At 39.6% G+C, this 15,447-nt stretch overlaps 1 non-coding gene across 1 annotated transcript; it reads right to left on the reverse strand.

Moving 5' to 3' along the window:
* Window positions 1-13,503: 13,503 nt before the first annotated feature.
* LOC114005623 (U6 spliceosomal RNA) lies at window positions 13,504-13,610 on the reverse strand. Its single transcript, XR_003547453.1, has one exon. It is a non-coding gene; the product is annotated as a U6 spliceosomal RNA (small nuclear RNA).
* Window positions 13,611-15,447: the final 1,837 nt, after the last annotated feature.

Raw genomic sequence — 15,447 nt, forward strand, 5'->3', positions numbered from 1 at the left:
ATTCAAATTAGAAGTCAAATTTGTCACACTGAAAGTAAAACATAAAATACAAATATAATTGTTTATAACATTTACACATAAGGACACAGAAATATCACACACACAATAGGTTTAAAAAATGGTACCATGAAAACACTTTAAAAAGTATATAGTACATTCTGCTAATGACAGATGGAGTATATACTTTTTAAATAATTGGTTTTTTTAATTTATTTACTTATTTATTTTAATTTGACCAGAGAGGGACAAATCAAGAGAGAGAGAGAGAGAGAGAGAGAAAGTGAGAAATAAAGTTGCCAGGTCTGGGACTTGAACCACAGTTGGCTAAGTGAGAGTCCAGTGCTCTTAACCCCCACATTATCTGCCAGCCCAGATGAAGTATATTTTAAGAAAAAAAAAACTAGTAAAGATATAGAAAGATAGCTCATAATGATAAAAGTTTCACTTCACTAGAAAGATAAAGCAATTCAAATTAAAATATATAAATCAAGGTCTGGTGTGGTGGAACACTGGATACTTCTGCTTGGCAGGCGGAAGCCACATGTGAGGCTAGGGCTCGACTCCTAGCCCACACCAAAAAGCTGAGCACAGTGATATGTGCCTGTAGTCCCATCTACACAGGAGGATGAGGCAGGGGGACTGAGTCACAGTGAGATTCTATCTAAAATATCACATGCAAACACGCACAACACACACATACATACCTTATACATATAGAAAATATTTTAAAAACCTAAAGGAGAAATATATAAATCAACAACTCCATGGAAAATTTTCACATGCATTTCCAATAACTGAAAAGACTATTTAAAAAGATGGTACAGATAACAGAATTACACTAATTGTCATATACTGAATGCTGCACCACACAACTGCAGAATGATCTTTTATTTAATATAGTTCAAAAATTTGATATCGTAGGAAGCATGTTCTTAGATCATTAAGTAATTAAGCTAGAAACCAGCAAGATTTAGAAGGAGAAAAATTTCCATGTGATGAATTAAAAATCATCATGAATCAAAACAAAATCATACAAATATTAGAAAAGATTCTGAGCAGAATTTTAACAAAATATTGCATGTAGAATTTATGACATGCAGTACAGAAAGGAAAATGTATGACCCCACATTTGTGGGACACAGAAATGGTTTACTACCTGTTGATAATAATATGTATAGTATTCTCAACTGGACTGGTCTAAGAAGTATTTCATGTTAGGTGAATTCTCTTTACAAGCCAAATGATGTATAGCAAGTGAATTTAAAAAAAAAAAATAATAATAATAAAATAATAATAATCTGATGAAAAAGAAAAACTATTTGCTGCTGATTATATAGATAGTAATGTCTTGACTGATATGCATGGTAATCATGCTGGGAAAAGAAATGTTATACACTATAAAGATATATGTGATTAAATGGAACATAAAAATTAGTAATAAAAAAGTAAAAAAAGGATTTCATGTCAATCTTGTACTATCTTTTTAATATCTGCAATATCATTAATTATGTCTTTTTGTTTCTGAATATTGGTTATTTTTGCCTTCTCAGTTTCTAGATCATTCTTGGCAGCTATTTTAATTTTGTTAAAATTAATAAAGCAACTTTTGACATAGTTGAACCTCTGCATTTTTGTTTTCAATTTCAAAAATGTTTTCTTTTAGCATTATTTCCTTCTTGCTGGTGTAGCTCTAACTTCTTGAGAAGATTGCTTAGTTGATATTCAAACTTCCTGAACAGAATGACCTTTCCAAGGGCACATGGAATATTTACCAAAATAAACAGTGAACTGACAATTATCTACAAATTTCTTTCTTTACTATTATTAATTATTGTTATTATTATTATTTATTCTCATTATTTTTTAAACATTCAATCACTATACATCATTTGGCTTGTAAAGAGAATTGACCTAGCATAAAATAGTTCTCAAACCATCCTGTAGAGAATACTATACATGTTATCATCAACAGGTAATACACCATTTGTGTCCCACAAATGTCATGCCTCTCTATTTGTTCTCATGCTATCCTTCTCTATGCTATCCTCCCCAAACATTCCATGCCATCTTCAACATCCATTATTATTTTAATTGCTTTTATTTCTTTGAATATTTCAGTCTCTACCATATAGTGTAGAAAGTCAGTCTATATTAAGTGGATATATACAATATCTTTCTTTCATAGCCTGACTTGCTTCACTGAGCAATAAATCTTCCATATTCGACCACTTTCTATCAAATGCCAGGGTCTTGATTGTATGGTTGAATAGTATTCCATAGAGTACATGCGCCACACTTTTTCAATCCATTCATCTGTGTGTGGACATTTAGGTTGGTTCCATGTCTTAGCAATCATGAACAATGTTGCAATAAACATTGATGTGCAAGCACTTTTCTGACTGAGCATTCTCCTGTCCTTTGGGGAGATACCCAGAAGTGGGATTGCTGGATCAAATGGTAGTTCTATTTGTAGATCTTTGAGGAACCTCCATATTGTTTTCCATAGTGGTTGAACCAGTTTTCATTCCCACCAACAGTGTAGGAGAGTTTCCCTTTCACCACAACCCTACCAACAGTTATCACTTTTTCTATTTTTAATCATCGCCATTTCTGACAAAACTACTACTCATAGTAGTTTTAATCTGCTTTTTTTTTTATGATGAGCATTTCCTCATATGCTTTTTGGCTGTTTGTATGTCTTCCTCAGAGAGATTTTTGTTCAGCTCATTGTTCCATCTTTTAATTGAGTTAATCATTGGGCGGGGGGGCAAGCTGTTTGAGTTCCCTGTGTACTCTGGTTATCAGTTCCTTATCTGAGGCATATTTTGCAAAAATATTCTCCCATTCTGAGAGTTGTTGATTCACACTAATTACGGTATCCTTTGCTGTGCAGAAATTTCTTAATCTCATATAGTTCCAATTGGCTATTTTAGGGATTATTGCCCAAGCTTTGGGAGTCTTATTTAAGAAGTCTTTGCCTACTCAAATGTTTTCAAGAGTTTCCCTAGTGTTTTTTCACCAGTAGTTTTATAGTTTGAGGTCTTACATTCAGATCTTTGATCCACTATGAGTTGATTTTTGTTAATGGTGGAAAATATTCAGTTTCATCTGAATGTTTTTATTCAGGGATTTAGTTTCATCTTTCTGCAGGTGTATACCCGGTTTTTCCAGCACCATTTGCTAAAGAGATTTTCCTTTACTCAATGGATTGACTGGTATCCTTTGTCAAAAATCAGTTGGCTGTAAGCTTTGGGGTTTAATTCCGGGGTCACTATTCTATTCCATTGGTCCACCTGTATGTTTTTGTGCCTATATCACTATACCATGCTTTTTTGATTATCACAGCTTTATAGTATATTTTGGGATCAGGAAGTGATATGCTGCCCACTCCACTCTTCTTGCACAGGATTGCTTTGGCAATACGAGGTCTTTTATGATTCCAGACAAATTCTATGATAGTTTTTTCTAGATCCATGAAGAATGTCTCTGGTATTTTAATTGGATTATGCATATTAATTTGGGTAGAATTGCCATTTGGATTATATTAATTCCTCCAATTCAGGAACATGGGATGTCTTTCCACAGTTCTCAACAAATTTCTAAGAATTGAAAACTTACAGAATATCTTTTTAACTGGAAATCAGTAATAAAAAAGATATCTATAGTCTCCAAACATTAAAAAATGTTAAGGTACTCTTCCTGATACTACATAGATCAGAAAGAAATGACAATGGACATTATAAAATATCTTAAATGAAAAGAAGATAAGAATACAACATAAGGCAATTTGTGACTGTAAATAAAGATATACTACAAAATAAAGTTTAAGCTTTAATTGTTTATATTTTAAAAGAGGAGAAAATAGGTGATTTAAGTACCCTTTGAAATGTTTTTAAGATAAAAATCATCCAAAAGAATTGGCTTGAAGAAAATAATCAAAACAAAAGAAAGAATTACTTAACAAAAAAACAAATAGAAACTAGAAAAAAATCAATAAATCCAAATATTCACTGTTTGAAAACTTTAGTAAATTAATATGATTCTGGAAAAATTGATCAACATAAAAACCACAATTTTTCAATATCAAAAGTTTTATAGATCATTGTGGTGCTACAGACATTTATTGGAACTTAATGGGAGGGTATGATAAATAACTTTGTGCCAATAAATTACGAAATAGTGATGAATTGGATAAATTCCCAGAAAAACATGATCTATACTAAATCAACATGAGGGAAAAAATAAATCTGTACTTTACTTCTGTATACTCAAACAGATATTGCACAGAAATAAAAATGAAGAAGGTATTACTATATGCAATAGTATGGATGATTCTCACCAATACCGAAGGAAAGAATCCAGACAAATACTGTTTATTCAAAATTTAAAAGCAGGCAAAACTAACCTGTGGTGCTAGAAGAGAAAGATTATTTTTGAGGAGGGGTGAGACTGGGTTTCAGGTAGGCCTGGAAATGTCTATTTCCTTATCTGCATGGTGCACACAGGTATCTTCATTTTGTGGTAATAGTTTGTGCAGTTTCACTGATTAATTTTTTTCTGTTTTGCAAAGAAAAATCATTGTAAACTTCCCACTATTCTCAGATTACATTCTCCGTTCAGTTTTCCTTTGAAATTTTCCAAGCCAATCTACCTCTTGAGATGCATGTTAGAGAGTTAAAATGTGGATAATAAAATAATCACTACTTCCAGATAAAGCACGAGGCATGCTCATGAATTATTTAATTTTATAATTTCAGTTTATTTTGTCTGCATATGTGTGCCAGGAAAACAGCCATTCAGACTGATACCAGCCAGATCTCCTTTCCGAATTCCCACTCCAGAGTACCGACGACTACTACTTCTGGGATTCGGGTCAGTTTATTTTGCTAAGTAATTCCAACAGTACTGCTAACCAGTCCTTCAGTATGGCTCGGGCAAAGATTGAAGATAAAGGCAAGTGAAGGTAAGTGAGAGAGTTCCTGCTGCTCTGCGTCAGGGCCCTTCCATTAGTCTCTTTTGTCCAATCCCTAAGATTGTCTCTGATGACTTAGGAGGATTATAATGAATCCTCCTTGCTAAAAACTTTACAAAGATTATCATGGCCTAATTAGAAAAAATATATATCGCAGTGGTATCATCAGAATATGAAGAATGAATGCATTTGGAGGCCAGAACAGTGATACAGAGTAGCATGAACCTTGCAAGGCAGACTCCCAAGGGAAAGTTCTGGGTTCACATCTTGAGGTATCCCTGAACACAGTGGGCAGGCACGTGCCCTTGACCTGGGGCTGTCAAAGGTTGTGGTGGATCGTGGCATGAGGAAACTACTGGGTGCCTGTCTTTCTCTTCCTCTCTGTCTTCCTCTCACTCGTGGAAGAAAGACATGAAGAATCTTTTTTTTTTTTTTTTTTTGAGATGATAAAAGGAGGTGACCTAGGACATTCTCCTCTCACCACACTTACAGTTATAGGGTAAACAAGATACATCTTTCTTGAAAAGTTTTTTATTGATGTTTTCCTGGGCAAGAAGCATGTATGCTACTCATGCTCTTCCCAAGAACATTTTTGAAGTAGATGAAAGGAGGGGAGATTTGACAAAATTTGTCTTTGGAAAGCTAAATGACATGTTTATTGGCATTTACAACTCAAAGATAATGAAGATGAAAATCAAATGTAAACTTGTAAACTGTGCAATTTTTATGGATTTTTTTTTTTTGGAGAGGTTTTTTCACTATAGGGCGCATGCACTCACCAGACAGACAGAGACATAGAGACAGAAAGCGAGAAATCACCCCCCAGGGGGGATGGTCACGCCGCCATCCCTTCTCTTCCATTCTCTTCTTGGGATCTTGGGCACGCACGCACACGCGCCCGGCGTGAGATTTGAGCCACCGGGTCCGAGACGCGAACCGCGGTCGACTACGTGGGAGTCCAGCGACATAGCCATTATGCTAACTGCTGGTTCCCAAGAATCTTTTTAAAAAGATAAAAAAAAGAATGAATACATTTTAAAAAGAGGCCTTCTAGAGATAGGTAGATATAATGTTTATTATTATGTGGGATAAGAAATACTTCTACACAATAAACATATTCAAAATCTCTTCTTGACACTCCAAAAGCTATTTGTTTGGATGATCCAAATTATCTGTAGGAGCATAAATATTTATTCTTTTCTTTCTTTCCACCTCCCAACACTCCCCCTAGGTAATAAAGTTGAGAACATTTTTATGGCCAGGAGAAAAGTATTGATAGACGTGACTCCTCCCCCGGGTCTTTGGACTCTGAGAATGGTGGGTAAGGAGGGGAGAGCACAGTGCACACCAGTCTACATTTTCCTGGGGGCTCTCTCATGTCATGGCATTCTCAAGTTCTCCCTCGTTGTCTGGGTCTCAGTTTTTCCGAGAAACTAAGACAAAGGAAGTCTTCATTTTCTCTTTGGGGAGAACAGTATTTGTGATATTCTAAAAAGTATATTTCTTGCATAGTACATAGACTTTCTTCCTCCAATATGAAGCCCATTTGAAAGAAAACTTCTAGGTCTGGCAAAGGGAAATAAGGAAGCTCTGTTTTCTATCCACAGTGACGGGCAACTTGGGAACTTACAATGGCATGGCGACGAAGGCAGAGGAGACACTGAATTCTGGACTCCCCTTCCCCCATCTCTACCCCGGAGAACACTGAGTCTGTGACTAGCTGACTACACCAGGGACTAGCTCTGATGACTAGCACATCACAGGGCTAGGCCACTCTCCTCCCTGCTGACCGTCCTAAACTTCTCTTTCAATTGTAGAGGGTCATTAAAATCTGGGAACACCCAACTCCCTGTGTTCTGTGCAAGTGACGCCTGGGATTGAGGTCAGGTAAGTCACAGGGGCTCCTGTGAGTAAGGTAAAATGACTATTGAGCTGAGATAATGGATTTAAGGCACTGAGGCAGAACACAGCTCTCTCCAACCCGGTGACATGTTTACAGAACCAGGTCTGGCTGGAAACAAGGTGAAAGAAACAGTAACTCTAATCGCAGCCAGCAGAAGGAACGAGCTGGTTGGCTGAAACCTGGCCAAGCTCTTACCATTAAAAATACCACAGTGTTGCTGCCAAAAGGGGTGTTGGGACAAACTGCCAGAAGGAACTGTTCGTCAGCCAGAACTCGCCCGCCAACTAGCCAGAAATCGTTACTGCAGCCCCTCTGGCCACAGTCATTCTGCTGGGCAACTTGCAGGCTGCTTGTCTGCTTAATACTATACCCAAAGAAATAAGCTCTTCTGTGGGAGAAGAGAAAGACACCTCCAGGACAAGGCAGTGTGCGTTTTTAGTTCCCCCAGGAGGAGTGACCCACCCTATAGTTGACAGTTTCAATAAGAAAGTAAGAGAACTTCAGAGAACTCAGGCGAATGACCTTCTAAAATCGCTGCAGCTTGCAGAGGAGCCAGGGTAGTAAAAAGCAAAGAAATGTGTATTGGCTTGCAAAAAGGAAGGAAGGAAAGAAAAGCCCATCAAATTACCTCACTTTCTTTATTAAAAGATGCTTACCACTCTGATTAGCTTTGAGCTCAGCTGTAGCTCCCTGAAGACTTCTCTGAAAGCAAAATGAAGGAAAGCAGGGAGGAGATAAACCAGGTAATTCAGAGAAAGCCTTTCGTTTCCTTTGCCTTGCAGCACTGGCAACTGGAGGAGTATGGATGGACTGAGCAGGTCGTGGGCTCCGTGCTCACTCCTACCACTGTCCTAGCAGGGTGCAGGCGTCCTGGGGCCCTGCCCACCTTCCTTCCACCTGTCGTCACTGTCACCGCCGCCCTTGCTTTGTGATCCCACACACACTCCCTTACCAAGTCTATTCCTCCCTTCCTTACCCACCCACACATCCACACTCAATGCCACATCCCAATCCACTCCACTGAAGTCCCCATTCTAACGTACAAATTTGATCTGTATCTTCGACCTCTACAAAATCCTTAAGGACTATCCTAACACCTTTCCTATCAAGTCCGAGATGGCTACAGTGAGCTCACTCTAGTTTACAGGCCTTTTCTCTACTCATTCCCATAAGCCCTACCTCCAGGTGGAGGATATATACATATGTAGAGAGAGAGAGAGAGAGAGAAAGAGAGGCTGTTTTGTTTTGTTTTTACTACAGGGTATTTATGCTCGCCAGAGACAGGGTAAAAAAGAAAAAAGGACAGAGAGAAAGTGAGAAATCACACCCCCCACCCCCGGGAGGATGGCCATGCCACAATCCTTTCTCCTCTACTCTACTCTCAGGATTCCGGGCACACACATACACATGGGCCCAGCATGAGTTTCAAGGTGCCCGGTCCAGGACTTGAACTTCAGTCAACCATGTAGGAGTCCAGCCCCTTAATCGCCTTGCCACCTGCTGGCCCCAATAAAGGATAATTTATAAGAGTGCTCCTCAATCCGAGTAGCACATTCCAGTGACCAATGGAGCACCTATAAATCCCATTGACCAGATAAAAACCAATCAAATCCGAAAACCTAGGGAGGAAACTCAAGCATGCAGATCATTTAAAATTGTTCCTGTGGTGATAAGTTTGAGAACCAGGCTTCAGCATGTTTTCCCCTAGACCAGACACGTGCTATTTTACATCCCCCCCCCTTTTCCTGTTCTTCGGTAGGTAGTCTATAGGTAACCCCTCGGTGACCTTCCCTAGTTTTCCTATGGCAACACAGACATACCTACACCTCAATCCATGATTTTGTCTTTTCCTCTCTACATGGAAGAGAAAATTCTTCGGTCGGGAATTGTGTTTCCTTTGTCTTTGGATTCACGGTGCCTGTTGAGGAAGGCGAACAGATGTCCACTAATACCGGGTCAACTTAATCGTCCAAGCTCTCCTTCCAACTTCTGGAAAGCAAACAACCTTCTGTTTGCAGAAACCTCACAGGCTTCCTAATTTTAGGACATAATAAGGTGAATGAAGAAGAAAGACATCTGGAAGATAAAGAACACTTGGCATTTCCCGACTGTGCTGTTGTTGTTTACAGTTAAGAGCCTCTTAATAGCTTCCATACAGAAAGACAGAAGAAGGGAGTTCTACGTACTCAGTCTGGGACGTGGGGCCTCGTAAACAGTTTGATTTCATGGCCCTTGCCCGAAATGATTTTGTTTTTAAAATTATTTTGGCAAGAAACATGCCCATTTTATGAAGGCAGGAAGAACATTTCTATAAGTTCAAACTGGGGACTTGGTTCCATTAAGAGAAAACTCAACTCTTTCAAACCAAAAAGGCTCCTGTACCCACTGCAAGAAGGTTGTTGTGAGAAGAGATTCAGATCCAACAATGACGATACAAACATGAAAGCAATTTCTGGCTGCAAAGACAATTTGAAATTCTGAGGACCGCAGGCCAGGGCCTGCCATTGGAGTTGGCAAAGAAGGAAGAAACAATCGACTCTTATTTTGGCTTTTACCATAAGTACAACTGCTTTGTGATTCTTGCCCAAAGTCTTTAAATGAGATACTTGCTTTGTATTTCAAAAAGTGTCTGCATTCCGATGTGAGCGAAAGATACAGCACACTCTTTTTCCTTTCCTTCTAGAAACAAAGCTGCTTGGAATAATATGTTGAAAACAAAGTTTACTTTCCAGCATGGGTGGTGACCCGATTGTTCCCCACTAGGAAAATCACAGGGAGGAAAAGGCAAAGTATGAGAAACAAAAAAATCCAGTAAAAGTTCCTACTTTTTATGACTTGGAGATTTTTATGATAAGGAGGCCCTGTTTTTAGGAGTGAATATTGCAAGGCATGGGGACTACCTCTCAAAAAACTTCATTCTAGTGCAGATGCAGCCTTTAGTAATAACCTGGATCTCATGACCAACAAGTAAGTAACAGATACATGGGATGTATAGTACACATTTTGCATAATTGACATCTGGCCTAATTTTAATCATAAATTTGTTTGTCTCTACTTATACTTTGGACAAAGTAACATTGGGTTAAACCATATAAACTGCCGTTTTGTAGGTAAGAACTGTCAGATAGTAGTAAGTATACTTATATCCTCTTTAATTAAGAATAAAGTGATATTTTTAAGGTTTTTTTTCATAGGGTGTCTGTGTTCACCAGAGAGACAAACAATGAGAGGGGAAGTGAGAAATCCCTCCTAGAGGGGATAGCCACACTGTAATTCCTTTTCCTCCATTCTCCTCTTGGGATTTGGGGCATGTACACACACATGTTCCTGGCATGATTTTCAAACCACCAGGTCTGGGACTTGAACTGTGGTCAGCCATATGGGAATTTGGCAGCTTAACCACCATGCCATCTGCTGGCCCCTAGAATAAACTGATTTCAAAGTAACAGAGACATTGGGTCTCAAATGCAGTCCATCTCTCTTCATATCAGTTCAAAATTATACAGTTATCCCCATTTTACAGATGAGGAAATGGAGGCTTCTGCAAGTGTGCTTGTCTGAGGGCCCAGAACGATCAGTGCAGAGAGCTCCAGAACAGAACTGGGTTCTGACCAGAGTGCCAATGTCCTGCTTCCAACCTGATGGAGGAGCCAGGTGGGCTACTTCCAAGGGCTTACTTATCAGGAGCATTAAAAAGTGAGGAAATGGAATAAACTTAGCCCCATTCCTTCCAGGAGGGCTATGGTGTGTTGTTGGGGAGATACTCTGATAGGCTGCATGGTTTGTGCAAGGGGTGATGGTGAACAATGTCCCCAAGAGATAAGTGACCGGGCCAAGACACTGCAAGGGCAGTGGTGTGTGCTTGCCTCCGTGGCCACTGGCTCACTCGGTGTGAGGACTGCGGTTCACAGGTGGCTGTCCTCCCACTTCCACGAGATCCTCCAATGAACCCCTCAATTCCATCACTCACCGAAGGCTTCTGAATCGCTATTAAACCTGGGAATGTAAGAAATAGGTTTCTCCATCCTTGCCAGTGTGGACATGGTTCACTCTTTTTTGCATTTTTATACCACAAACTCTCTGCAGAGTCTGCCTAAACACACAGATATTCTATGCACATCATTCGATGAGAGAAGGAAAAAAGGGCACATTTTAGTGATCAAATAACTGAAAGCACATTGAGGCAACAGATTCAAAATCATTGAAAATGTCCCCAAGCCATTCCCAGCCAATCTTCTTTTTCCACTACTTGCAAGTCGCATCTCACTTGCGTGAGAGCGTCAGTGATTCTTCAGGTCAGAAGCTGCCCTCCTCACATCCCAGAGCACAAACAGAAAGACTTGTACTAGGAAGTTGCACACAAGTGCCCAGCCTGGTCTCTGGAATCTTCCACTGTGGACAGCGCTCAGAACTTTTTTTTTTTTTTTTTTTTTGAGAGATTTTCACTGTAGGGCGCGTGCGCTCGCCAGACAGACAGAGAGACATAGAGACAGAAAGCGAGAAATCACCCCCCAGGGGGGATGGTCACGCCGCAATCCCTTCTCCTCCATTCTCCTCTCGGGATCTTGGGCATGCACGCACACGTGCCCGGCATGAGTTTTAAGCCACCGGGTCCAGGACACGAACCGCGGTTGACTACGTGGGAGTCCAGCGACATAGCCATTACGCTAACTGCTGGTTCCCTAGCTATCAGAACTTTTGATCTTAGTTAGCTTAACAAAGTCCTAGGGCTTAGAGGCAGAGCCAGCTCAGTTCATTTGACTTAGTCATTCTTTTCCTTGTCGGTGTACAGTTTGGTCATCGTGGGTTAAGGAGATGACCAGGATGTGCAAAAACACTTTACCGGAGGACAAATAATAAACATGAAATATAAACATCATTTTCTGTGACCTGCAATTAGAACTACAAAGGCTGTTGTATACAGTAAGCCTCGAGTCCAGCATCTCACAGGGTTCCAACACTCGTATATTTCACAAATAGAATGATGAGATATCCAGGCACCTGCTCATCAAGACAGACTGTGCTGCTGATAACTGGTCTCTGCTTGCCTCTTGGGTCTACCTAGATGGGAGCTATGATGTTTAAGGTCAGGGATATTAAGTCAGAGAGATAAACACACAATAAGCAAAAGAATTTTCTTTTCATCTATTACCAACTCCTAAGGATTTAATAGTCCTACATAGCTTTCCAAACAAAATGGATCGAATGCTCAGACATCTGCAAACATCCCCTTTTTTATTCCCTTCTTTCGTTCAAGTTTTGGGTTTGCAAACTCCATCAGGTATACATGGAGCTCTGCACAATCTCTTGGTTGATTTAGGGGATCTACATTAGTAGCCTTTTCTGTACTTTTTTTTCACACTCCGGACTGATTCTAGAGATTAATCTTTATGTTACCTCTGAAAAAATAAGCTAATGGGTCTTCAAAGGAATTAAGAAGCATTCGAATTGAACCACAACGCTGGGTTATAAACAATTTTTCATCACAATTGCTCTTTGTTTAAAATGTAATTTTCTACCTTCTGACAGCCATTAAGCTACATATTCCTCTTGACTATAGTCAAGCCTCAGACTTCTCTCCTGCCTACCAAATAAAGAATTATATTGGGTCATCAGAAAAGTCATGATGTATTTTTTTCCTATGCAAAAATGTGTTATGACTTTTCTGATGACCCAATAATTTATATATGCTACCTTCAGACTAAAGTGCTAAGCTTCTAATCATGGCTTGATTTTCTAGTGACTTGGTTTTCCTGCGACTAGCCAGGAGTCCACCAAAAGTCACCTCATTAGAACAAAAGATATTCTTAGCCCCTAAGAAATTCCAAGGGATGTGGAAGCTCTGTCCCAGGAACTAGGGTCAAAGACCAAATACCTATTTCTTATGTCAAAATGAGTAACTAGAATTTTATAAGAATATAGGCAACCAAGGACTGTATTGATGAAACTACAAGTTTATAGGAATGAAAGGAAATGAGGAGCATATTAATAAAACCATATAATCAGCAAAATCTACACCATCAGAAACTCTACAGAACAAATTGCACAATTTATTTTTTTGAAATAAATTACATGAAACTATAAAGAGGTAAAGGAAGGATGAGACCGATAGTGTATATGCAAGGGAGAAAGAGAAGACCTACAGATGAAAAGAGACGTCAACAAACTGAAACAATCAGTTGCAACATCAACCAATCACAACCCCCAATGAGAAACATCAACCAATTAGAAAGTAAGGGCCTCGCTTCAGTCCTAATTGAAGCAAACTGGGAACAGGGAGCCGAGAGGAATTTAAGAATGATTTGACAATCCAGGTAATTTGAAATATAGCTGGACATTTAATATTCCTGAGGGATTATTAATTTCTAAAGTTACATGATAGCATTGAGGCTGTTTGGAAAATGAACTCGTGTTTTAGGGATACTGGCTGAAGCATTTGTGGACAGAATGGCAAGCTATCTGGAATTTGCTGCAAAGTAATGAGTGGGCAAGAGCAGAGGTGGGTAGGGGAATAGCTCCGCACTACACCAGGACTAATCCACTAGCCAGCAGCTCCTCGCCACCTAGGAGCTTATTCCAAATGGAGACGCTCAACCCTCACCTGGACTATCAGACAACTGCTTTTTTTTTTTTCATGGAATGCTTCGTGAACTTGCATATCATACTTGCACAGGGGCTATGCTGATCTTCTCTGTATTGTTCCAATGCAGGTATATGCACTGCCAAAGCGAGCACCTGCATTTTAATACTCAACTTGATTCATAAGTTCATTGATGCTCTAGGGTAACAAGTATCATGGTTTAAGCTGAGTGATAAATACATTAGGATACTATCCTCTCTATATTTCCATGTATCTGAAAAGTTCTATTATAAAAAGGTTTTAAAAAAAAAAATGAAAGCCAAATTAAAGGGAAGGACAGCTCAAGTGTAAGGAACCCCAGAGTAGTTCTTTCTCTTCCCTCTTTACCTCACTTTCCCTAACTGGTTCCCTGTTCTGGTCAATAGAACATTCCCTAACCTACCCTGAGGTTTGCTTCTTTGGCAAGCTCCAAACTGCATGAATTCATAGAGCTATTTCTATTGTGTTACCTACTAATCTTAAAACCCAAGATCTGCAAGTAGATCTCATAGATGGAACAATTTCTCTGCTCTTGAAGCAGAACAATTTCTTTGCAAACCACTTTTGAAGCCTTCCAGGAGTTAAGCAGCCAGTGATGTCTCCTGCCAGGAATGATTTACAAAACTCATGAGGAGACAATGTCTTCCAGCTGTCTCCATGCTGTGGCCGAGCCACTTATTACAAAGGTCACTGTTCTTTCTCTGGTTATTTTTAAAATATTTTAGCACTGGTATGACAACAACAAAGGGGAGGAAAGGAAGATCTCTGTGCATGTGGATACAGCCTTGTTTCCTGCTGTTCAGCTAGGAAAGAATTGGAGTGAAGGTTGAGAGGATCAACCAGACTACCGGAGAACAAAGCAAACAAAGGTCATTATTCGCGTGTTCCTCCTTCTGAATAAGGGAGGGTTCTTTTAGTATACAAATGCATTTTCACAGTCATTCAAAAATAAAATCTACTGGGACCAGCAGTTAGTGTAATGGCTATGTCACTGAATTCCCATGTAGCTGACTGCAGTTCGAGTCCTGGGCCTGGTGGCTTAAACTCATGCCGGGCGTGTGTGCGTGCGTGCCCAAGATCCCGAGAGAAGAATGGAGGAGAAGGGATTGCGGTGTGGCCATCCCCCCTGGGAGGTGATTTCTCGCTTTCTGTCTTTCTGTCTTTTTCTGTCTTTCTGGCGAGCACACGTGCCCTATAGCAAAAACCTCTCCAAAAAATGAAAAAATAATAAAATAAAATAAAATCTACTCAACTACCTTGTCCCATTATACATTGTCCCATCTCATCGGTCCTCCCCCCACTCCCATTTCCCTCAACTGATTACTGAATCACTTATTGCCAAGTCATCAGTAGCCAAGGTCTTTCAGGAATTACCCTGTCCAGTAATTTAATAACCAAAGCCAGTAAGTGTTAGCCAGATTTCATGTGCATTTGTAAACAGCAATGACATTCTTTTAAATAGTTGGAAGAAGTAAGTTTTACTAGTAGTGGTATAAATGCAAAGGAAAATAATGAAGTGTCCCCTTCACCTCTCAGATTATCATTATGGTTGGTGGGCATGTAAGTTAGTACAGCCAGTATGGAAAACAGGATGGAAGTCCCTCAAAAATTAACAATAGAACTGCCAGATGATTCCTCCATCTTACTAACCGGTATATGTCCATAGGAAAGGAAATCAAGATGTTGTGGAAATACGTGCACACCAATATCTACTGCGGCACTTTTCACAATAACCAAGATACGGAGTCAACCTAGGTGTCCATCTACAGTCACAGATAAAGAGTACATCTCACACACACACACACACACACACACACACACACACACGATAGAATACCATTCAGCCATCAAAAGGGACAAACTTTTGTCATTTGAGGTTAAATGGATGAGCCTAGAGGACATTCTGTTAGGTGTCGCATTCATCCCTAGGGATTTCATAGCTTATACTGTTGT

Source organism: Tupaia chinensis, unplaced genomic scaffold (assembly GCF_000334495.1).
Source record: "Tupaia chinensis unplaced genomic scaffold, TupChi_1.0 Scaffold144137_1, whole genome shotgun sequence".
NCBI lineage: Eukaryota > Metazoa > Chordata > Mammalia > Scandentia > Tupaiidae > Tupaia > Tupaia belangeri.